Genomic DNA, 23742 nt, shown 5'->3' with positions numbered 1-23742 from the left:
AGCAAAGGAATTTACCGAATCGGTATTTACCGAATCGGTATTTACCGATTTGGTATTTCCCATTCATTCCTATGGGCCAAAAGGCCCATAGGAATGAATGGGAAATACCGAATTGGTAAATACCGATTTGGTAAATACCAATTCGGTAAATTCCGAATCGGAAAGCAAGCAAAAGTGAAACTTAAGAAAACAGTCAATCAGGTGCTACCACCCTCCCCCTCCCTACCAGGAAGTGGCTACCCAGGCAGCTGCAACTAATTAGAAGGTTCTGGAGAGGCAGTCAGAGCTGAGCAGAGTCACAGAGCAGCAGGGAGAGTTCTTTTTGAAACTTTACCAACTGAAAAATGGCAAGCAGCAGTGAAAGCCAGAAGGCAGAAAGAAAGTGGAAAATAAAGTTCAGCAGCATGGAGCTGCAGGTACTTGTGGAGGAGGTAGTGAGAGTGCACAACAAACTTTTTGGCAGGCACTCCCTCACTGTTCCCGAGTCTGCCAAAAGAAAAATCTGGCAGGCAATATTAGAAAAAGTGAATGCTGTGGGAGTCACGACCAGGAATACTGAGGATCTCAAAAAAAGATTCTATGACCTCAGGAGCCTCACCAAAAAAAGATGGCTGAAATCCACAAGCAGGCAGGCCTAACCGGTGGAGGCAGGAACCCAGCGCCCCCCCTGACTGACCTGGAGGAGATGGTGGCCTCAACCATTGAGGCAGACAGCGTCTGCGGACTGGGTGATGTGGACAGCTCAGCCAGAGCTGCAACAAAAAAAGGTAAGACGCATGTGCTGCTTTACACCCCATACCAACCTGCTTCCCTGTACACTTTGTGGACAAGCAAACCCCAGTCCAGTACTGCTATCACTATACAGGAGCAATGCATTATGGGAAATGTAGTCAGCAAATGTCAGACCATGTGTAACAGCGCAGACATCAGCAAGTTAGTGAAATGAATGCACATAAATGAAAGTGAAAAGTGTAAAGCATTTATTGTAGTGACTGTGACACAGTAGCACTCAGTTGACATACGCTTATTTATACCTAGGGGCCAAATCACGCAGTGGACCCACTGACACAGAAGGGACTGCACCAGCAAGGGAGGAGAGTGAGGAAGCAGGTCCAAGCCAAGTGCAAGCCTCGCAGGAGGAAGGTGACACGACTGGCATCTCCCATGAAGATGACACTGTACAGACCCCTGAGTTGCTGCACTCCCCACAGCTTTCCCAATCCCCTCCCTTGGTATTCTCACCAAAAACTTCACCATCACTGCTCCAGTCCACTCCTGCAACCCCACCAGCCAGGAGGCGTGTCGTGGCCTCACTACCATTAATGGAGGCAGCAGAGGGTGAGGGGGAGGCTCAAGTCACTGTAGATGTGAGTTCAGCAGCACTGCAGTCCACAGATGAGACAGTCACTGCTCACAGAAGACAACTCAGACCCAGCAGTGCAGGTGGACGTGGTGAGGGCACTGTATTCCGTGGGCTGGAGGGGCGCATGGTGCGCATTCAAAGGATGCAGGGCAAATCCATCCAAGCCTGCCAACGCCAACTCTGCGCCCTGAATGTGCAAATAGGAGACATGGGGAAGGGCATGAGAGATATTGTGGAGGAAAATAAAGAGGTTGCCAAAACAAATACGGACATGGCAGCAGGGATGCAGCAGATGAGCAACTCAATTACGCAGCTATGCTCCAAACTTGATAGTCTATCACACACAATGCCCAGGGATGCCCGTGTCCACAATACGGCCATCCATCGCTTGGCCACCGCCACATCCCTGCTATGCAGGAGGGGCATAAATATGCAGGAGGCCTTGACACAGAATACAGCTGAGGTCACCATGGGCATGGCCAGAATCACGAGTGCACTAGAGGCAATGTTGATTTCGCAGACAGCACAGAATCCTGCCCTGGACGTGGCAGAGGCTGATGACACTAGTAGCCGGAGCAGCATAGCAAGCACTAATGAACAAGTTACTTACCTTCGGTAACGCTTTTTCTGGTAGATACTATATCTGCCTGTGGATTCCTCACCTTGTGAATATCCCCTTGCGTCAACAACATTCGGAAATTCTTTTGTAGCTTCGCGCCGACGTGGATCCGGACGTCACAGAGGCACGGCATCGCACGCGACCTCGCTGACGTCACCGGCGCCTATAACAGCCCCACGCCGGCGTGATGACATCAGTTCCGCCCTTTTTTCCGTGCCCTCGAGGCACACGGACGGACCGATGATAACAGAAATATACACAGTATACGTAGTACAGAAACCAAGGTAACACACACAGTGTGAAGCAAATGCAATAAAAACATTTGAAATAAACATTTCCATGACAATAAAATAACACATCATAGAAACTCTGGCATAGAAGAGTGGACAACGGGGAGGCGGGTGGGTCAGTGAGGAATCCACAGGCAGATATAGTATCTACCAGAAAAAGCGTTACCGAAGGTAAGTAACTTGTTCTTCTGATAGATACATCTGCCGTGTGGATTCCTCACCTTGTGAATAGAATCCCACAGCAGTCCCCACTCCCGGAGGAGGGTGTCCACTCTGCTATACCAGGAAATCTTGGAGGACAGAGCGCGCGAAGTGGCCGTCCCTCCTCACCTCGGTATCCAAGCAGTAATGCTTCGCGAAAGTGTGGAGGGAGGCCCAAGTCGCGGCTCTGCAAATGTCCTCAACAGGAACACCTCTAGACAAAGCAGATGTTGCAGACTTTGCTCTAGTCGAATGTGCTCTAATACCCTCTGGAGGGTCCTTACCAGCCAAAGAGTAGCAGATCTTAATGCAGAGCACGATCCACCTCGACAGAGTCCTCTTATGGACCGCTCTTCCTTTCTTGCAGCCAGCAAAGCCAATGAAGAGCTGGTCGTCCACTCGACAGTCTTTAGTCCTGTCCAAGTAAAAAGACACCGCCCTCTTGGGGTCAAGACGGTGTAATCTCTCCTCCTCCTTGGAAGGGTGAGGGGGAGGATAAAAGGTAGGAAGGGTAATGGATTGACCAAGGTGGAAAGGAGTCACCACCTTAGGCAGAAAAGCAGCCCTGGTCCTAAGAACCATTCGTTCAGCATGAATGGTCAGGAATGGGGGCTTGGAACTAAGAGCTTGAAGCTCACTTACCCTCCTTGCCGAGGTGATTGCAACGAGAAAAACCGTTTTCAAAGTCAGAAGCCTCATGGGACACTTGTGAAGAGGCTCAAAGGGAGCACCCATTAAAAATGTCAAAACTAGGTTCAAATCCCACTGAGGCACAACAAAAGGTGTAGGAGGGAACCTATTAGTAAGGCCCTTCAAAAACCTTAAAACAATGGGAGACTTAAAAAGAGAAGGCTGGTCAGGCATACAGATAAACGCCGACAGCGCAGAAAGATAACCCTTCACCGTGGCAACAGCAAGCCCCTGCTGGGCCAGGGAAAGGGCAAACTGGAGCACATCAGATAAATGGGACCTCAAAGGGTCTATAGATTTCTCCCTGCACCAAACAACAAATTTAGACCACCTATAAGAATAGATGGACTTAGTGGAGTCACGCCTGGCTGACAAAATGACATCCACCACATCGTGAGGGAGAGAAAAAGAAATCAGGTTGCCCCGCTCAATCTCCAGGCATGAAGGTGTAAGGTCTGGAGGTGGGGGTGTAGAACCTGCCCCTCCATCTGAGAGAGGAGATCTGCCCTGTGAGGGAGACGGAGCGGCGGGTGAGAGGAGAGGTGGAGAAGGTCTGAGTACCACACCCTTCTTGGCCAATCCGGGGCGATCAATATGACTTGGGCCCGGTCTTGGCGAATTTTCCTCAGAACCCGAGGAATCAAGGGTATGGGAGGAAACGCGTAAAGGAGTTTCGAGTCCCAACTCAACTGAAACGCATCTCCCAAGGCTCCTTGCATCGGATACTGGAGACTGCAGAATGACAGGCAATGAGCATTCTCGTGAGTGGCGAACAGGTCCACCCGAGGTGACCCCCACATCTGAAAGATGTCGTGAACCACCTCCTGGTGAAGCCTCCACTCGTGATCGGCAGAGAACTGCCGACTGAGACTGTCTGCACGAACGTTCAGAACCCCGGCCAGATGATTTGCCATCAGACAAATCTGATGGTCCTGAACCCAGGACCAGAGACGCAGAGCCTCTCTGCAGAGACACTGCGACCCCACTCCTCCCTGCTTGTTGATGTACCACATCGCGGTCGTGTTGTCCGTCAGGACCTGAACCGACTGACCGCGAAGGGAAGGGAGGAAGGCCTTGAGCGCCAAACGTATCGCCCGCAATTCTAGAAGGTTGATGTGAAGCAACCTTTCCTCTGGAGACCAAAGACCCTTGACCTCCAGGTCTCCCAGATGAGCACCCCACCCGAGAGTGGAAGCATCCGTTATCACTGTGGCCATCGATGGAGGAAGTTGAAAAGGCTTTCCTTGTGACAGATTGCCTTCCACGCTCCACCAAGACAGATCCGCTGCAGCTTCTCTGGAGATCCTCACTGACTCCCTGAGATCTCCGTTGTGCTGATACCACTGCCTGCGGAGGCACCACTGGAGTGCCCTCATGTGCCAGCGTGCATGGTTGACCAACAGAATGCATGAAGCCATCAGACCTAGCAGGCGAAGGACCTTCAGGACTGGAACGACCGCTCCATTGTAAAATAAAGGAATCATCTCCCGTATGTCGCAAATCCTTTGAGGGGGAGGGAATGCACGACATACGGTTGTGTCCAGTACCGCACCTATGAACAGGTTGCGCTGTGAGGACACCAGGTGAGACTTGGGTACATTTATCGAAAAACCCAACCTGTGCAACAACTGAGTTGTCTCCTGCAGATGATGGAGCACCTTCTCTGGCGACTCCGCTTTGATCAGCCAGTCGTCTAGATACAGAAATACATGAATCCCCGTTCTCCTGAGATGAGCTGCCACCACTGCCATCACCTTGGTGAAGACTCGAGGTGCAGTAGTAAGGCCAAACGGAAGGACCACAAACTGGTAGTGCTGTGACCCAACCGTGAAACGGAGATACTTTCTGTGCGACTTCAAGATGGGAATATGAAAATACGCATCTTGCAAGTCGATCGACACCATCCAGTCCTCTTCCAACAGCGCTTGAAGAACCTGTGCAAGAGTGAGCATTTTGAACTTTTCCTGCTTCAGGTAAAGGTTCAAAATCCTGAGGTCCAGGATTGGCCGAAGTCTGCCATCTTTCTTGGGGATCAGGAAATACCGGGAGTAGCACCCCTGACCCCTTTCCTGCTCTGGAACCACCTCTATTGCACCCTTTCGGAATAATGCCAGGACTTCTTCCTGCAAGAGAAGCAGGTGGTCTTCCGAACAATAACCTTGGCAAGGAGGGTAATTGGGAGGGAATTCCTGGAAAGGAAGAGCATACCCATTCTCTACAAGATTGAGAACCCAAAGATCCGATGTTATAAATTCCCAATCTTGTAGAAAATGAGTAAGCCGACCCCCTACTGGGCCCACATGATCCGGAATGGCGGATCTAGGGCTGCTTTGCTGCGTTGGCCGGGGGTTGGGAAGGAGAGGAGGAGGAGGAGGAGGAGGAAGCTTGACGACCTCTAGGACAGGGTCTTTGTCTGCCTCTGTACGACTTGTACAGCGTGTTCTGCTGCTGCTGAGGCTGCTGCTGCTGGAATGATCTGTAAGATCGAAAGGAAGATCGGCCAAATCCTCTGAAGCGTCTTCCGGTAGTACCCCTGGACTGAAGGCCCAAAGATTTTGCAGTGGCCCTACTGTCCTTAAAGCGCTCCAAGGCAGTATCAGCTTTTTTTCCAAACAGACCTGAACCATCGAAAGGTAAGTCCATTAACGCAGACTGGACATCAGCAGAAAACTCTGACGATTTGAGCCAAGCAGCCCTCCTAGTAGCCACAGAGGAACCTATGACTCTTGCCACCGAGTCTGCAGTGTCCAAACCACTCTGGATGACCTGTCTCGCAGCTGCTTGGGTGTCCGAGATTACTTCCTGAAAATCCTTCCTGTCCTCCTCAGGAACCTTTGGAATAAGTTGCTTGACAGAGTCCATCAAGGCATGGATATATCTCCCCATCAAACACGTAGCATTGGTAGATTTCAATGCCATACTGGCTGATGAAAAAACCTTCTTTGCATTTTGGTCCTGTTTCCTGGATTCCTTGTCCCCAGGAACCTGTGGAAATGCTCCAGCAGATTTTTTAGAGCAGGCAGCCTGCACTACCAAACTCTCAGGAAGAGGATGCGTTGTTAAAAATGCAGGATCCTCCGGTGCAGCTCTATACCTTCTCGCCACCGTTCTAGAAACCGCTGGAGCAGATAAGGGTTTTTTCCAGACCTCATAGATAGGTTCAGACAACGCCTCGTTGAATGGTAACATAGGCTCGATCACAGATGAGGGTGAATGAAGCACCTCAGTTAAAATATTGGGCTTATAATCAGCTGTAGGTAGAGTTATGTTTAGTAAACTCACTGCCTTCTTAATGACAGTGTGGTAAGGCACCACATCCTTAGATGGAGCATTCGATACAGAAGCCAATTCCCATTCAGGTGATAGCTCAAGACCACTGGCCTCACATAAGTCATCAAAGGGATCCTCAGAATCCTGTAACTCTCCTTCCTCAGTATCAGAATACCCATATTTCTCCTCTTCCAGAAGTCTCTGGGCCTTTCTCCGAGACCTTTCTTTCACAACCGAAGTCAAAGGATTCGGTACCGACTCCGACGGGGTCGCCGCCGGCGTCGAGCCCGACGTCGGACGAGGCTTCTCGACACGAGGTCGGACAGAGTCTTGCCTCGGAGTCACGGGTATCGGCGTCGATGGGATCGGCGTCGATGGAGCCGGCGTCGTGCGCTTCGGCGTCGACGACACCGGTGGTGTCGGAAAATGCCAATGCGGCGGTAGAGCCGGCATAAAGGGCATGAAGGGTGCAGGGGCATAAGCCTGCGGAACCCCTAAGTTAAAGGCCATAGGACCCGTGGGACCAACAGGTGCACCAGACGGGAACATTGCCCTTGAATATACACCATACATGGCGTTCAGGAACTGGGAAGGATCCTGACCTGGAGTCGGAAACTCAGGATATAGACCTCTCGGTTGTTCCCGGGGAGGCGGAGTCGATACGACGTCGACCTCTTCTTCGGGCGCCGGAACCGGAGTCGATGAACCATCGGGTGCCGGAACTTCGGCTCCACCAGCCCCCTGCTCCTCACCTTCATCCTCCTGACCAGAAGGATTGGATGGAATCGGAGAATGGACCTGTTCCTGAGGTTCGGGTGAAACCGGATGTAAAGTCTCTTCATGCTCCGACTCCGACACCTCCACTTCTTTACTCACGAGTTTGATCTGGGACTTCGGTTTCGAGCTAGAGTCCTTCCCAGAGTGATGACGTGATTCATGGGACTTCCTCCTGTGCTTCTTCTTCGAAGACTTCGAAGCGTGAGCTGACGATGACTCCGAGTGAGACCTCGAACGAGACCTCGACCTCGACCGGCGAGATCGAGATTTCGATGACTTCTTAGCTTTCTTGCTCTTGAGTTTCGCCATGAGGAGCTTTGTCTCCCTCTCTCTTAAGGCTTTTGGAGTCATCTTTTTGCGGCAGGAACAGTCCTCGACATCATGGTCGGAGCTCAAACACCAGACACAACATTCGTGGGGGTCGGTGATTGACATGGTCTTGCCACATTCACCGCAGGCTTTAAATCCCGTCTTCTTCGACGACATCTCGAAGAGAATGAAGAAAGACACAAATACGAAGAAATAGTAACAAAGTTACTGTAAGCTACTACACGATCCCTGAAAACCGTTAGCGTCGACGACGCGGAAAAAAGGGAACTGATGTCATCACGCCGGCGTGGGGCTGTTATAGGCGCCGGTGACGTCAGCGAGGTCGCGTGCGATGCCGTGCCTCTGTGACGTCCGGATCCACGTCGGCGCGAAGCTACAAAAGAATTTCCGAATGTTGCTGACGCAAGGGGATATTCACAAGGTGAGGAATCCACACGGCAGATGTATCTATCAGAAGTGGAGACACAGAGGAGTACCAGGCGCCAAGCTGAGGCTGCAGGGCATGCTGAACAAAGCGAACAACATCCTAGTGGCGCAGGGAAGCGCGGGCGCAAGTGACATTACCGGTCATGGGTGAAGTAACCCGGGACATACAGTCCCCACGTGTATAATGTTTATTCTGTTGCACTTAAGTGCTTGAACGTTGTGGCACCATTAAAATACGTTGGTCCCATACACAACCGGTCTGTGTCTCATTTCTTACTCAGAAATAGTTGCGTGTAATCTCCTCACGTCTGTATCTGCCATCACTTGGTGTTGCCACTCCAGCAGGTTGTGTTTCAGGCACAGCAATCTCGTCATCATGATACTCAAAGTCTGACAACTCCACCTCAGTGCCCTTCTTCACAGCAAGGTTGTGCAACATAGCACAGGCAGCAATGATTTTACAGCAGGTGATGGGGGTATACTGCCGTGCACCTCCACTCTTGTGCAGGCACCTGAACCTGCTCTTCCATATACCAAAGGTACGCTCCACAATATTTCTTGTGCTCTTGTGGGCCCTGTAATATCTCCTTTGGCTGGGTGTTGAGGGATTGAGGTAGGGGGTGAGTATGAAGGAGCGGAGGGCATATGCGCTGTCTCCTAAAGGGAAATGGGAATACATTACTCACATGCATACCTGTACTTCTTACTGCAATAGGTGTTAATGGGGTCGCACACTGTGTCTTACCGAGGAGGTATCCTTCACCAAATTCACCTGCTGTCAGCCGTGCATAGATACCGCTGTTTTGAAATATGAAGGAGTCGTGGGTACTCCCAGGAAATTTTGCCACAAGGTCAGTGATGGCGCACTTGGCATTGCAGATCACCTGCACATTGATGGTGTGGGTGGACTTTCTATTCCTATATATGTATTCGGTGCCAGCAGGGGGACAAATGGGAATGTGGGTGCCATCAATGCAGCCAATGATATTGGGGAAATGCGCCATTGAAGAACTGAAATCTTCATTCTCAGGGGTCTCACTAATACAAAAGAACTTGACACAGAAGCTGAAATATTAAAATACATCTTTATTAAACTTAATAAGTGAGACTACGTCACACAGGAGCCTTTAGCACCCGAATGAGGCAGTCTAAAGAATACAGAACACAGAGGTCTTTTATATGCTCAGGATTTACAAACTCAGCATAAAAGAAAGGGGCAGTCCTAGCTTCTGCAAGCATACAAAATACCTAATATGGACATACAAGATCTGCAAAATATTAGCCAATAGAAAAACATCCTGTAACCAGAATGTCCCCCTTACGTCGTGTTTCTGCCCAACCCATAAGTCAATCAATTACAGCACTTATAGGTCAATCAGTAATGGCAGAACATGTCTGTATGCAGTTAGGCCAGCTGGTGTCTGAGATTGCTTTCAAAGCAAGGACAGAGGGGGGTTTTCTACACGTTGCAGTCCAAAGGGCAGAAACACTTCATGAATAGAGCAGTCTGTGTAAAGGCAACACAAATTGATGACAAATGTAAGATGGAGTCAAAATTAAAGAACCTCAGACCCCCCTTTTGCCATTACACAGGCAAATCCTAAAATTATTTTGCAAACATTATGTATTTCAGTGACTATTGACAATGCCAATAAACAATAAGAATCATTCTCCAAACACCAATTCTATACAATCGCACGGGAAATACCCAGAGTCCGTCTAAGCCTCTTCTGGCAGGCTTCTATTGTCCATCAAATCCTGTTTCTGTTGTTTTCTTCCGCATGTGGCCTCTACATTCAGGCCTTTCATGAAAATGATGTTACTCAGTATCCGTTGGAGTGCCTTCCTGGCAAACACTCACAGCTCACTTGAAAGTCTCAATGTCTCAATGCAGTGCACCAATATCTCTCCTCTGCGGCAGGCACTACAGATAGTGTGCTCTTCATTGATCAAGGGCACAGATCATCTCATGCAGACCCAAGTACTACTAATCGGGGAAGAGCAACAGACTGTCACTCTCAGCAACACTTTCAGGCTCCAACACTCTTTATTCAGTGTCAGAGGATGCTCGGGCTGCTCTTTCATGGACACCATAATGTAGTGCCTTTTGCCAATCTCAAATCCTCCGGTGCACTGCACTTCCGTTGGAGCAAAGGAAAAAGGGGGTGTGTGGCCAAAACTCAGGCCAAGGGGCTCAAGGGACTGCACACTGTCAGAGGTTAACCAGCACATGACAGGTGGGTGGAAAACTGAAGCCTCAAACACAACAAGAATCCTTCTCTTTCGCTCTTTGCACTGAAATTCTGGTTCTGTGGCAAAACCAGATCCTCCTTCTCTGATGTTAAACGCCTTCTGATGAAGCAAGCACAATACGTTAGAGATATCACTGATGAAGCACTTTCTGGGTGTTGGGACTGTTCATCTGTTAGCTGTCACTGATGAGAATTAGAACTCATCTTTATCACCGTTCTGCAGGGTATCATTCTCCCTTTGACTCTGGAAGATCCCGCAGAACCCAGTGACGTAGAAAATGTGACACAGTTGTTTCCTTCAATTAAGTACAAAAACAGTTCATTGTACAACAAGGGACTGCAAGCAAGTGGCCTGCAATCTTTAAAGAAGTGGCCATACGTCATGGGACATTTCTGGTCTAGAACACACTGTCATTCTCAAATGCAATACAAAGACAAAGGCAGTAGGCAAAATAGTGCCTCTAGCCTCTTTAATTGGGTTTCCATGTGAGAGCATATCCTCTACCATCTAAGGGTAGATAGCGACATGGGAATTCTATCTGAATGGATGTCCTCACACATGGTGGCATTGTCTAATGGGGCAAACACATTTTTTTCTCTAAATGATTACATATAGGTGTTCCCTAATTCCTTATCTACAACACCTCAAAAGACAAATCGCATAATACATTTTATCAGGGACATGTAGATACCTCCCTTTAATAATTGTGCATCAGGTGGACTATGCAATACAAAATCTAATGATCAAAATGTGAAAACAAAAGACAAGAACTAGAGATTCCTGGTATTTCCATTATTTAAAATACATCTGGTCCATCAAAAATTAAAGCAGCAGGAAAAAGGAACTAAAAACCAAATTAGAATAGGCATTGAATTTGTCATATTCAAAAAAACGTAAGGTGTCTCCTATTGAGGTGGAAAACTTATCTTACTATAGTATTGAGTCAGTTAACCAGTCCATCACTACCCTAACAGTCAAACTGGAACACATAAGAGTAGGCCTAAAGAAATGTTTTGAAAACCAGTCTGGTCATACAAAAGGGAATTATACATAATATGGGGTCTCTGGTACATTACTGCAGTCTGGAAGTGTGAACCTGAGCAATACACCAACTGGTGAAAGGAATTTGGAAAAGGGAAATGGGACTCGGTAAAAATGAAGCCTTGTTTCCTTTATGGTACAAAGCCATACACTACTTAGGAAGCAGAACAAAACTGACTAATGTAATATAGAAATTAGGTCACCATGTACAAGAGTCACAAATCTATAAATTTTCCTTACATCCAATCAGGATACATAATTTTAGGACTGCCTGTTCCTTAAAGGAAGAGGACAGTATCGTGACTAATTGCAGATGACACACTTTGATTCTGTATATCTCTTTTTTATTTTCCTTCAAATACCATTAAAGCCAAATTTGACATACACTGATGAAGTGTTGTCTGTCTATCTGTGAAATTTAGTGTCAGAGCAAATCTACCCAACTGTTGTACAGGATACACATCGTCATGTATATCCCTTCACAACACAGGTAAACTTGTAATAGTATCAAAAAGCAGCAACATGAAACAAAAACATGCATAAAAAAACACACAAAACGCACATATACTTGCGTATATCAAGCACAAAAAGCATAGATAAAACAATAGCATATGTAAATAAGCGGTGACACACAACACTATTGCATGCACTTTTATGCACTGTGAACCTGCAGCTCAAAACAGAATATTCAGGCCTGCTTAATTTGTCAGGCTTAAATTCATCACCCTCCTTTTGACAGCAGATTACCAGTTAGTGGACATTTGGCTGTCAAACACAACTAACTATGTCGCTTCTGACACACAGGACCAGCAGGAACAATTCATAAAAGGATAAAATGCAAAAATTTGTAAAACGCACGAACATTTCTGCACATAACACACAAAATATCAACTGTAACAACCATCTTTTGAAAACTTGCTAAACCTTTTTAACTTTCCAAAAACTTTTTCACAGACACTCTGCGTGTCCCTTGCGCCATCATCCTTTGAGGCCCTGCTTTTCCAAGCAATAATTTCTCCATCTGTTTACACTTACTCCTAACTCCCACCTCACTCTAAGGCTGAAAAAGACAAAAAAAACCTTCCCAACTCTTTCTAACCTGCAATAACCAACCCTATTTAAAAACACATGATATATATATTACTCCTGTTAGGGGCTACAATTTATTTCTATACTTAGATTGTTAAAACAGTTACTGTGAATAATTCGCAGAACATAATAACACACATACCAGTTTTTAGAACAAATGCTTGTTTGCAATGGTACTCATTTCATCTACCTTAAATGGATGAAGGCTCAGTTAGGTCCAGCAAAAGTTAAAACATTCCACCCTGATATTAAACTCAAACCTCTGCACCAGGCACATTGGCTCACTGACCTATTTAAAAGGAAACCCAAATGGGAACAACCTGCAAATTTGTATTATACCTAAATGTATGCATTTACTGAAGCCTAAAGCACTTTTAAAGCTATTGTGAATGGCAAAAATGCCCACATTTTACCCAAATTCGTCTTTGATATTTGATATTTGGGGCACTAAAAAATAAATATCCTATAATAATGTTACATATTAATCATCCAAATGAGGTTAGGATAGATGCACTGCAAGTTCAAGAAATGTTTCTAGATCAGAATGCAATGTTATTTGAGTAGTTTTGAGGTGCTCAGCCAGGTGGCGTCGAGTGCCCAACGGCGTCAATAGATACAAATTGAAGAAAGTGAAACTAGAGGGTCTCTAGTTTCATCCCTTAGCTGGCACACACGTGTTTGTCTTGTAAAGGAAAGACTTCCAATCAATAATTTTCTTTGAATGTCTTTATATTACACTTCATATTTTAGCTTCAATGTTCCAAAATTTGAAATATCATGTATTCAGGTTCATGCTATGCAGTTTTCACTTAGGCAATGTCTTTACAATGTGTCCAATGCATTTCGGGCATTAACATCATGCCCTTCGTCAGGGAATAGACACTATGAAACAATGAAATAATCAGCTGTTAGTGTGACTCCTAACAGTGTTACTGGGTAATAAGAACTGTGCAAACAAAACAATGTGCTTAAACAAACAGCAAAGATATGGCTCATAATTTCTGCTGTGCATATAAATGTGACAAGTAATCAAAAAATAGGTGGTACGCGACTGTGAACATGATACTGTACGTGTGGAAACAATTAAAAACAAACGAGTGGTAAATGGTAAGGTTCCGTATCACTTACATGCCTGTCATGAAGGGTAAATCAGTTCTGAAAAGAGATGATAAAGAGATGCGGTCAAGGCGTGCTGCGGGGATATGGGAATGTGATGTGTCGGGTTCGGAAATGTCAAAAGTCCATAACTGACCTGAAGGTCGGTAAGAAGGTATTGCGGTTCGTTAGTTCGTCTTCAAAAAACGCCGGTGCAAGGGATCCTGCCCGCGTTTAGATATTTTGAAAGTGTCCGATCACGTGACACGTGAATAACACTGAGGAAAGACTATGCGGTTCCGTCGTGACATCAACAAAATGTATGCTAGGATGTGAAATAAAGAATCCATGGGGCAGAATTAAATCGTGGGATAAACCCAAGCCTTAAACAAGTAAAAATACGATTAGGACCAAGATTGGTGCTGCTAAAGAAGTTAGTGAAAAAATGGAAAAAATTAGTGTATATGGGTCTTGAATCGAACTGAGTGCGTGTGGGATAGGGTGTTCCAGGGCTAAGCATGTGAGCTATTGGAAAGGTTGTGGGAACTGAATGAAGATAAGGGGATGAGGTGCTGGTGTAATGGGGTAGTGTCAAGGTAGGTGGCGAAAACACACAGTGATCACAAGTTACAGTACGTGGAGCAAATGTTTAAAGGTAGCAAGACAGTTCAATTCTTTCATTGAGACCCAACGGTTTTTGGGTCGATAACTTCTGAATCCAAAAGTTCTCTCTTCTCAAAAGGTTTTTGTTGTTATCAGTGCCCTCCATTTTTTGTACAGTTTCCAGGACGATATATTTGATTTGCGAAACGTTGTGGTTTTCTTCAACGTAGTGTGAGGATAATGCTGACTTTAGATTTTTAAGTCGGATGTTAGACCTATGTTCCGTAAGACGCACTTTGATGCGTCGCTCTGTCTTTCCGACGTACATTTTGCCACAAGGACATTTTATTCCGTAGATCAGATTGCTGGTATCACAGGTGGCGTTTACTCTTAGTTTTATTGGGTTTCCTTTCATCGGGTGGTGAATGATATTCCCTTTGATTATGCTGTTGCAATTTCCGCAATTGAAGCAAGGTTTCGTTCCAAAAAATGTTGCTGGCTTCGTGGTTTTTTGTTGCAGGATTTCTCCCAAGTTTTTCGCTCTTGTGTATGCAAAGAGGGGTGGTTGCTTGAAAGTTTGTTTGAAATCAGGTTCAATGTTTAATATAGACCAATGTCTTAGAATGGCTTGTTTGTATTTATTGCTGGCAGTTGAGTATTTGGAGACTACCACTGTCCGTGTCTGCTCAGGTTTTGTTTTGGGAATTAAGAGATCCTGCCTGTCCAATTGTACAATCCTTGCTTTAGTTTCCTCAATTAGTGTTTGTGGATAACCTCTGTTGATGAATTTGTTAGACACTTCTTTCAGACTTGTATTGAGGGTTGCAACATTCGAGGTGATTCTTTTTACTCTGGCCATCTGTGAATATGGCAAGTTCCTTATCAGGTTAGGTTCATGAAAACTCGAGTGTAAGAGCATGTTGTTTCTATCAGTCGGTTTGACATATAGTTCTGTGGTAAAGCCATGTTGGGTTAGTGATATTTTCACATCCAAAAAATTTACTGAGGTGTTTGATATGTTCCAAGTTAATTGAATTTGTGGATCAATTTCATTGAACTTCATGAGTTCAGCGCGTAGCGACTCTTCTGAGTTGTTCCAAATGATGAAATAATCATCGATATATCGGATTATCAATCTCAAATTGTCTGTCCAGGCTGTTTTTGTCAAGATGTGTTGATGTTCGTACCACTGCATAAAGATATTCGCATACACGGGTGCGGCCGAATTGCCCATTGCCATCCCGGTGAGTTGTTGGTACCATTTGTCTTTAACTTTAAATTAGCTGTGATGTAAGATAAAGCACATTAATTCCATTAGGAATACTTGTAGGTCTTGATCCAGATCTGTGTTTACAAGAGCTGATTCCATAGCTTCAATCCCCATGTTATGGGGTATGCTCGTGTATAGGCTGCATACGTCAGCTGTACATAAGATCACTTTCTCGTCTGGGTTGAATGGTTGTTGTTGCATTTTTAATAAAAACTGTGAGGTATCCTTAATGTAGGTTTGCATAGCTTGCACTGATGGTTGCAGATATCTATCAATTAGCTGTCCGATCGGTTCGTGTAGGCTACCTCGTGTGGAAACGATTGGCCTCATTGGTGGGTCCCTAATGTTTTTATGGATTTTTGGCACCATTCATAACGATGGGCTTCTGGGATTGGTGGTGGTTAAAAAGTTTTTTGTTCTTTCAGTGATGACTCCCTTAGTGTGGGCTTCATTAATGATAGACTCTAGAGTTTTTGAGTATTCCATCGTCGGGTTTTGATGTAGTAAGCAATAAGTGTTGGTATCAGAAACATGATCCAGGACTTTGTTGTCGTACATGGTGGTGTTCATGATCACCATGGCTCCTCCCTTATCCGCTTTGGTGAATATAATTTGATCATTGGCTGCCAATTTGAGCAACGTGTCGTGATCTTTTTGTGTCATATTCCTTGTTTTGGTTTGCTGTAACTAATCTTGTTGAGGTCTTGTTTGACCATTGTTTCAAATAGGTCTAATGTCTTGTGGCTTATTGGCGCTTGGAAGATACTATGGGGACGTAATCCCAGGAGTTGATCTTTCTCTTGTTGTGGTCGCTCTGGTACTACATTGTCGAAGAAGTGTCTTAGTCGAAGTTTGCGCATAAGCTTGAAAAAGCTTACTTCGAGTTCTAACTGGTTAGTGGAAGTAGTGGGTACGAAGGAAGTGCCCTTCTGGAGTAATCCCAGTTCATAAGCTGTGAAATCTTGGTCACTAATGTTGATAGCTAGTTGCTCTACTGTAGATTCTTCTTGGGTCTCTTCTCTTTTTCTTTTTCTTTGTCTTTGGTTGTTGCAGTCGTGCTTCTGGTAGTCGGGGGGTCTCTTTCCTTGTCCTTTTCCTTTGCCTCTCCTGGGTCTCCTTTTTGAGCTTGGCCCTGTTCTAAAAAAGGATTAGGTTCAGGTGTTCTGCTGGTAGTTGGTTCTTCAGTGGTTGTTTGGACTTTTGATTTTGCTATAGGCTGAGTTTTGTACGTTTTTTGTCTGGATTCGCTGTCAGTTGATGAAGTATCTGTGTTGGAATTGTATGGACGGTTCCTGCGTTTTTGAGCGTAGATATCAGCCCATGAATAGACTTCCCCTAGTCTGTAGTCCAATGTATCTCTTTTGAACTTCCTGATTTTGCGTTCATTAATTTCTTTGGAGTGACGCTCAATTTGGTTTTTGATGTCTTCCAAGGTTGTGTTCAGCTCGTCCTCAGTCATCATTTTGGAAAGTTCCGTAGAAGTTTCCTCAATCTCTGTGGTAAGTTCCTCCAATATCATGGATAGTTCTTGAATGATTAAAAGGATCAAGTCCAGAGAACATTTATTAAGTATCTCATACCAACGTTCTTGGAATTTTTTTGAATGTTTGCAAAGGGATGGTTTGAGTGCGATTCTTAAGCCTCGTGGTATGCGTTGGTTACGGTGATATTTGATGAGGGTACTAGCATGAAGTTGTTGGTTGGTTTTCCTTTTGGAAAGGTAAAGTAACTGTCTTATATTTTGCTCTTTGGACCGGCTCGTGGTGTCCTGTGTGAGTTCCTCCCTGATGAGGGAATATATTTGATCCACATCTTTGGCATCAAACGCGAAGGTAGAGGCCCTGGCCTCGGTGCTCTTAGATATGTCTTCGTAATTGCTCATTGTATCGAGGTTTGTGAGAATTATTGATGCGTGCTATCTGTCCTGGGGACGCTGGATAGGATCATGCAAATGAGGTTAGGATAGATGCACTGCAAGTTCAAGAAATGTTTCTAGAACAGAATGCAATGTTATTTGAGTAGTTTTGAGGTGCTCAGCCAGGTGGCGTCGAGTGCCCAACGGCGTCAATAGATACAAATTGAAGAAAGTGAAACTAGAGGGTCTCTAGTTTCATCCCTTAGCTGGCACACACGTGTTTGTCTTGTAAAGGAAAGACTTCCAATCAATAATTTTCTTTGAATGTCTTTATATTACACTTCATATTTTAGCTTCAATGTTCCAAAATTTGAAATATCATGTATTCAGGTTCATGCTATGCAGTTTTCACTTAGGCAATGTCTTTACAACGTGTCCAATGCATTTCGGGCATTAACATCATGCCCTTCGTCAGGGAATAGACACTATGAAACAATGAAATAATCAGCTGTTAGTGTGACTCCTAACAGTGTTACTGGGTAATAAGAACTGTGCAAACAAAACAATGTGCTTAAACAAACAGCAAAGATATGGCTCATAATTTCTGCTGTGCATATAAATGTGGCAAGTAATCAAAAAATAGGTGGTACGCGACTGTGAACATGATACTGTACGTGTGGAAACAATTAAAAACAAACGAGTGGTAAATGGTAAGGTTCCGTATCACTTACATGCCTGTCATGAAGGGTAAATCAGTTCTGAAAAGAGATGATAAAGAGACGCGGTCAAGGCGTGCTGCGGGGATATGGGAATGTGATGTGTCGGGTTCGGAAATGTTTTTTCACTAACTTCTTTAGCAGCACCAATCTTGGTCCTAATCGTATTTTTACTTGTTTAAGGCTTGGGTTTATCCCACGATTTAATTCTGCCCCATGGATTCTTTATTTCACATCCTAGCATACATTTTTTTGATGTCACGACGGAACCGCATAGTCTTTCCCCAGTGTTATTCACGTGTCACGTGATCGGACACTTTCAAAATATCTAAACGCGGGCAGGATCCCTTGCACCGGCGTTTTTTGAAGACGAACTAACGAACCGCAATACCTTCTTACCAACCTTCAGGTCAGTTATGGACTTTTGACATTTCCGAACCCGACACATCACATTCCCATATCCCCGCAGCACGCCTTGACCGCGTCTCTTTATCATCTCTTTTCAGAACTGATTTACCCTTCATGACAGGCATGTAAGTGATACGGAACCTTACCATTTACCACTCGTTTGTTTTTAATTGTTTCCACACGTACAGTATCATGTTCACAGTCGCGTACCACCTATTTTTTGATTACTTGTCACATTTATATGCACAGCAGAAATTATGAGCCATATCTTTGCTGTTTGTTTAAGCACATTGTTTTGTTTGCACAGTTCTTATTACCCAGTAACACTGTTAGGAGTCACACTAACAGCTGATTATTTCATTGTTTCATAGTGTCTATTCCCTGACGAAGGGCATGATGTTAATGCCCGAAATGCATTGGACACGTTGTAAAGACATTGCCTAAGTGAAAACTGCATAGCATGAACCTGAATACATGATATTTCAAATTTTGGAACATTGAAGCTAAAATATGAAGTGTAATATAAAGACATTCAAAGAAAATTATTGATTGGAAGTCTTTCCTTTACAAGACAAACACGTGTGTGCCAGCTAAGGGATGAAACTAGAGACCCTCTAGTTTCACTTTCTTCAATTTGTACATATTAATCATCCTCAGAATGTTCTTTACAAGTTGCAGAGATTGGACATTGGACATATCTCCTGCAAATCCTGAGAAAAATGAGTTTTTCACACCTGGTCAAGTGAAATTCTATATGCTAATATCCTCATTATGCAGTATACCATACCTTAAATTAAATTATAATGCTAGGAGGTCACAGTATAAGTATTAAGCTTCATGAATAGTAAAAAACGAATTTTGTAGCACTGATTTTATAACCCAATCAGTTTTGTTAATTCCACATATTAAGGCTCTGTAATTCATTGAATCTGACTTCATTTTCTTTTTTTTCTTTTTTTTTCTCTGTGCCACATAGGCCGACGAACAAAGTGGCCTGGCCTCCCCAGGTCATGTACACATTAACCAGATTAAACTGTAAGAAACTAACTTTCGTCACCCGAAACTGACCTGCAAAGCCAATTTCCCTGATTGATCTTTTTCTGAGATTGCCAATCAATGTTCAAGACATCATTAACTTTTTAGTTTCCTTGGACTTGCCCTATCTTGTTTCAGCATCTGTTACGGTTTCTTTCTTTTTAAATGTTTCTTCATTACATGGGTTAATTATTATTTAGCAACTGGGCCAAGAATATGCTTAGAGAAATGCTTAAAGAGAGGAAAACCCTTAATTAAAATGTCTTCCTATAATACAAAATAATGAACCTTAGTTTTGGAACCTTTTTAAAACAACATTCTGAAATGCAAAGTTTTCACCTGTGCAACTGAGGGGAAAATCCTGGCTGAATAAATATTCCTGTTTATTTAGCTTGTCTCTAAGTGCTTGTAACATGAGCAGCTGGCAGTCTTTTTCAAACTAAAACATATCAATGCGTGTTCTATATTATTTTGAGTTCAGCAGGAATTTACTTCAGCTGATCTGTTTGCCTATTAATACCTAACACAATGTATCTAAGGAAAATGCCGTAAGTTTATTTATTTTTTTGCAAAACACCCAATTTTGTTTTTGGGGGCTTTTTATTCCTAGTGAATGTGAATTTAACATTTTAGTTTTTAAACATTTAGACATCTTGCTTAATAGACTGAAAACATCAAAAAGAAACACAAACACACATTTGAGCTAATTTCAGACATAAACAGAAAGGGGTCAAACACTCAGGACACACAATACGGCACGCTTTTAGCCATGCATTTCGTGAATAGCGCCATCGCTATTCACTTACAGAAATTGCACTAATGGGAAAACCACATAGACATTTAAACCCACATTTAACCCACATATCAATACTCAGGACAGAAATAAAGGACAGCCCACAGACTGTACTTAAACCAAACCATTTGTAAATACTAGTTGTTAGTCATATTTACAAGAAACGCTTCTCAATTGTGTTCCAAAAGACTGCAAAAACAGCCCAACAGACTGATGTATGTCCAAGAAGCCAAAATACACTCAATTCACTAGCTTTGACTAGCAGAACACCAAAAATCGCTCTGCATATCTTCATTCATAAAATTGCATAGAACAAAGGATCCTTGTATGTATTATGTCCATATTTTAATTCCCTGGGGATACAAAATCACCAAGGAAAAATATGTTTGTAAATCTAAACCTATTTAGATATTCCCTCTAGGGAAGCCGGCTAATTTACTTCACATCACAACATGGTACCTTCCAAATAAAGCAACACATTCTTCTTATGTGAGCTTTCAAACAGGCATGCCCAAAAATATTGCAAAATATACAATATTATAATCAAAATAGTGCTTAATGTACTTTTCGTACGTGCACCTTTCAACTAAACTAAATAGAGAAAATTCTCCTCATTACCTGCCTACACAAATTGCAATTCACATTTACAAACCTATACAAATCCAAAGTTGGCCAACACAAATTCCAGAGTTCCAAAGCTACAGTCCCAAATTTGCTAAAATTAGGCATCTTATAGCTCATTAATCTAGCTTCAAACTTCAAGGGGTTATCTCTACCAATACACTCGCAAATATACGAGCCCCTCGGCTTTGGTAATTTGCAATAACCAAATCAAAAACCAAGAAACCAAACCCCTCGGCTTTGGTAATTGCAATAACCAAATCAAAACCAAGAAACCGAACAAAGTCGTGGGAGCGTCCCACTTGTACTTCTTATTTTTACTAATCAAAAGGTTATCCAAATTCTAACTGTCAAGTTCTAAATGTCTCTTTGGTTTTTTTTTAATACTCACGCCAAAAAGGGTTCTCAGTCAGGAGTGACATCATGTGGAGGATCAAAATCAGGAAGAGCAGAAATACAGTGGGCTGCAGAGACGAAGAATCTCCAGAATCACTGTGCACAGAGTACCTTCTTAGTAGAATCCTGTCTTGTCCTCCTCAGTAGCTTTCTGTCTCCTGACAAGATCACTCCCACAGAAAGTCACTACTCTGATGAAGCTCACTTTGGCCGCGCCATCTGAAGAACTGAAATCTTCATTCTCAGGGGTCTCACTAATACAAAAGAACTTGGCACAGAAGCTGAAATATTAAAAGACATCTTTATTAAACTTAATAAGTGAGACTACGTCACACAGGAGCCTTTAGCACCTGAATGAGGCAGTCTAAAGAATACAGAACACAGAGGTCTTTTATATGTTTAGGATTTACAAACTCAGCATAAAAGAAAGGGGCAGTCCTAGCTTCTGCAAGCATACAAAATACCTAATATGGACATACAAGACCTGCAAAATATTAGCCAATAGAAAAACATCATGTAACCAGAATGTCCCCCTTACGTCGTGTTTCTGCCCAACCCATAAGTCAATCAATTACAGCACTTATAGGTCAATCAGTAATGGCAGAACATGTCTGTATGCAGTTAGGCCAGCTAGTGTCTGAGATTGCTTTCAAAGCAAGGACAGAGGGGGGTTTCTACACGTTGCAGTCCAAAGGGCAGAAACACTTCATGAATAGAGCAGTCTGTGTAAAGGCAACACAAATTGATGACAAATGTAAGATGGAGTCAAAATTAAAGAACCTCACCATCAGATAAAAGTCAGTTTTTGTTTGGAGCAGTTCTGCATGGTTTGCAGGGAAAGTTATATAATGGTCCATCCTCTGTAACATGGCGTCAAGGAATTTGTGGAGAAAGCGTGACAGGCTGCTCTGGGTCACCCCACCTACCGCAGCAACCACACTCTGGTAGCTCCCAGACACAAGCAGGTGTAGGCTGCACAGCACCTGCACGTGGGGTGGAATAGCGTGTGCCCTTGGGATAGTGTGCTCCAACAGTGGTTGGAGGTCCCTGATGAGGTCCAAGATGGTGTCTGGGTCCAACCTGTACCTCTGGAGTATCTCTGCCTCTGTGAGCATGAACAAGGTGATCCTCTGTCTGTAGACCTGCTCCTGTCTCTGCCATTCCCTCTCTCCTTCCTCCCGTAGCCGTCTCGCAATGACATAGAATGCCGCCATTGTGAAAAAAGATTTGCTTTTTGGGTCCTTTTTATAGGCTGCACCTGGTTACCACCTGAGTTCAATCCATGGTAAATACCGACTCTTAAATACCGAATTTCAAGCAAATTCGGTATTTAAGGGCTTACCTACATCTCAATGTACAATTTTACCACTTCTTATTTACCGATTCGGTATTTTACCGACTCTGTAACTTTACCGATTCGCAAACCGTTGCGATTCGGTAAAATTACCGATTCGGTAAATTTACCGATTCGGAAACTTTACCGAGTCTTTACCGATTCGGTACATTTACCGAATCGGACGATTTTCTGTCCCCTACATCCCAAATGACCAATACCGGTCGGTAACGGCCGAAATTCGGAAATTTCGGCCGTTACCGACCGGTATTGGGCCACCTACATCTGGCCCTTTGATCTTGAGTCTAAATAGCACCTTCACCCTATATGAAAAGAAGACTATGGGCCTAATTTAGAGTTTGCCGGGTGGAGTACAGTCTAGCAGGAGCACTTTACCTCTGCCATCCTGACGGACTACCGCCTGCCAAATGTAGAGATGACCCCCGGCCCAGCAGTCATCTCTGTACATTACAGGGAACAGCTATCATGGTGGTTCCTTTCATGTACTAAAAGTATGATGGACGGCAGTTGTCAGTTTTGATGGTTGTTCACCAAACTTTCAACATGTTTTTGGTTTTCAAAAACAAACTTCAGAAGTGGGAATTTGTTTTTAAAAAACATTTGTTTTCAGAAATCTAATGACCCCAGCACCCTCGAAGATATCTCCTAGGGTGTGGGGGTCATTATAGTTTTTTCCTCTCCCTCATGACGGAGAAAAACTAAAATTACACCATCCACCCTAAATAGGATGGGCGGTGCAATGTTCTTCCTACGTAGGCACCTACTACGTTAGGCAGTCGGAGGAAGTATTACATTTATGGAGCCAATTGGGGCTCTGTCAGTGGAATACTTAAGATCCCCTCATCCCTAAATGAGGTGGTCCGGCCGAGGGTTTGACAGGCAAGGTGCTCTGTTGTATTTGCAATGGTGAACCCTGTCCAACAAGCTCTTAGTGCATAAACTAACCTTTACCAGGTTAACCTGTCCGTGATTTACAAGTAGCAATTTCCCTCTGTATGTGTTGTTCCGCTGTCTACTATTCCCCCGTTCCAGTTCAGCCCCATCTCTGAGCCTTGGGGAGAAAGCCCAATCAGAGCACTGTAAGCCATTATGCTGCCCAGCCACCTTCATTCCCATCTATGTGGTGAAACAAAATGCTAAGTTACTGACACCATTAATTACACAAGAATCATTTACAAATCAGTCTTGAAGAAGAGGTTTTGTTTGATACTAAAACACTGTATCATCTTCCCACTGCTGAAAAAGCC

The 23742-nt window shown here is 44.1% G+C and overlaps 1 long non-coding RNA gene across 1 annotated transcript in view; it reads right to left on the bottom strand.

Annotated features, from left to right (window-relative positions):
- Nucleotides 1–1013: 1013 nt before the first annotated feature.
- Nucleotides 1014–23742, bottom strand: part of LOC144792467 (uncharacterized) — a 315998-nt gene continuing 293269 nt past the window's right edge. The window contains exon 6 of the long non-coding RNA XR_013602565.1: nt 1014–1550. This is a non-coding gene — a long non-coding RNA (uncharacterized LOC144792467). The remainder of the gene's footprint in view (nt 1551–23742) is intronic.

Source organism: Lissotriton helveticus, chromosome 11, assembly GCF_964261635.1.
Source record: "Lissotriton helveticus chromosome 11, aLisHel1.1, whole genome shotgun sequence".
Classification (NCBI taxonomy): domain Eukaryota; kingdom Metazoa; phylum Chordata; class Amphibia; order Caudata; family Salamandridae; genus Lissotriton; species Lissotriton helveticus.
This window is presented reverse-complemented; position numbering and strand designations above follow the sequence as displayed.